Raw genomic sequence first — 2500 nt, forward strand, 5'->3', positions numbered from 1 at the left:
TACTGAATGTCTGACAATGCTTCCTGATAATGCTTGCTTCCTCAGCGTCATCAGTGCTAAACCAATGCTAGCTACGCTTAGGCACCAACCGCACGTCTAACAAGGATAGACTAGCGTACCATAGTAGTATCACAAAAAGCAACACATGCCACTTTAACGCCTATCGTTTCCCAATCATCAGCACAAATCAAATGCTGGCTAGCACCAGTAGCACGTCAAACATAGATCAGCAAGCACATCATCATCGAATTGCCACACAAACAGCACCATCCCAAACTTCCAAAGCTAGACCACAACCCTGGATCGGTGTCGCAGAGACCTAACGAGGCATCCCCACACCACGCCAAGGCCCCCACTCGGAGGGGTATTATGCCACCGACTAGGAATCAAGCAACAGTCACCCAAGCTCGCGCTCAAAGGCAGTCTGGCACCTTCATCCCTTGCCATGCTCACCCACTGCTCCCCCCCTATATATACATATTGCACAAGGAGCTTGGTGACAGCAACACCCATTGCTTTCCCTGAGGATGTATATTTCTTAGTATGCGCACGGCGTCGAGGCACAGGTGAAGCCAACGGCGCTAGTTTCTGCGCCCTATGTCGAGGAAAATCAAGGCAACGGGCTAGTGTATGGGCACAACGTCGAGGAGACTCAAGGAGATGGGGCTATTTTTCAGGTCACCGTTCGAGAAATCAAGGCAACGTGTTGGGGGGGATGGCCTCTTTCATGGGTCGTGGGGCTTGGCTTGGCTTGCCTCGTGTGTGCTCGATACAGCCTCACGATTCTTATTTGCCCATCAACCATGCCGGGCACCTATGAGAATGAGACCCCATGGTACCCCCTATATATACATATTGCACAAAGAGCTTGGTGACAGGAACAGACATTGATTTCCCTGATGATGCATAATTTTTGGACACACACGACTTGGGGGCGAGGGGACACGGGAGTGGGGCGCCAATGGGGGGCGTTTTGGCCCCATTTTCGTCAAGAGCGGGCGTCTTGGCCATGCCTCGAGCGTGCCAGCCTCGAGAGCCTTGGGCGCTGGACATCCTTGGGGCGCCAATGGGCAGCAGTCCCATGGTTCCCCTATATATACATATTGCACAAAGAGCTTGGTGACAGGAACAGATATTGATTTGCCCAGGGATGCATAATTGTGCGAAATCGTCCATAACTCGCTCGAATTAATTCGGATTGACACAAAATTTTGTAGGGATGCTTTTTATTATAAATGAAAAGCTTTGAAATGAAAAAAAAAAACAAAATGTCATGTTTGAGGCGTAAATGTTTGTGTCCTATCCTTGGTCACGCCTTGAAGCGTTGGTTCCCTACTTGTTGGAATGTCGCTCAAATCAAGTAGGAATGCCATTGAAACATTGTGTGGGTCATTGTTAACATAGACGAATGGACTTGAAATGAAAATATATCATATTTGGGTTTTTGTCCCTGTCGCCTGGTGATAGGCAGGCAGATAAGGCTTTTAGGTATTCATAGGTGGCTTAGATGAACTCGAAAGAACACGAGTTGATCGGATTGGAACTCATATATTCAATTTACTATGTACTAAGTAGGAACTACACTTTGCTCCCTTCATCGTTTGACTTGCTTAGAAATCTGCTCATGGTTTGTCAAGGCCCCTTGTTCCTTAGACCGATGAGGATGGGATTGGGTTGCTCATGGGCATGTGTGTGGCAAGATGCCTTGTTCCATTGGTCGTTCATGGGTGTTCGTGTACGAAGTAAACTTGTTCCCTTGGTCGTTCATGGGGTTGTGTGTGGGAAGAAGCCTTCTTCACTTGGTCGTTCATGTGTGTTTGTTTGGGAGGTAGCCTTGTTCCCTTGGTCGTTCATGGGAATGTGTGTGGCAATACGCATTGTTCCTTGGTCGTTCATACCCTTGTTCCCTTGGTCGTTCATGGGTCTGTGTGTGGGAAGAGGCGTTGTTCACTTGGGTAGCCTGCTTGCCTTGCCAGCCCCATATGCATTGTTCCCTTGGTCGTTAGTGGATGGGTTTGTGTGTGGCATGGTGCCTTGTTCCCTTGTGTGGCCTGACTGCTTGGCTTGACATGACCTAGCCTTGCCAGCCTCACATCCATTGTTCACTTGGTCGTTCATGGGCATGTGTGTGGCAAGGTGCCTTGTTCCCTTGGTCGTTCATGGGGTTGTGTGTGGGAAGAAGCCTTGTTCCCTTGGTCGTTCATGTGTGTTTGTTTGGGAGGTAGCCTTGTTCCCTTGGTCGTTCATGGGAATGTGTGTGGCAATACGCATTGTTCCTTGGTCGTTCATACCCTTGTTCCCTTGGTCGTTCATGGGTCTGTGTGTGGGAAGAGGCGTTGTTCCCTTGGTCGTTCGTTCATGGGTTTGTGTGTGGCAAGGTGCCTTGTTCCCTTGTGTAGCCTGACTGCTTGGCTTGACATGACCTAGCCTTGCCAGCCTCACATCAATTGTGTAGCCTGACTGCTTGGCTTGCCGTGACCTAGCCTTGCCAGCCTCACAT

Source organism: Lactuca saligna, chromosome 1 (genome assembly GCF_052625555.1).
Source record: "Lactuca saligna cultivar CGN05327 chromosome 1, ASM5262555v1, whole genome shotgun sequence".
Classification (NCBI taxonomy): domain Eukaryota; kingdom Viridiplantae; phylum Streptophyta; class Magnoliopsida; order Asterales; family Asteraceae; genus Lactuca; species Lactuca saligna.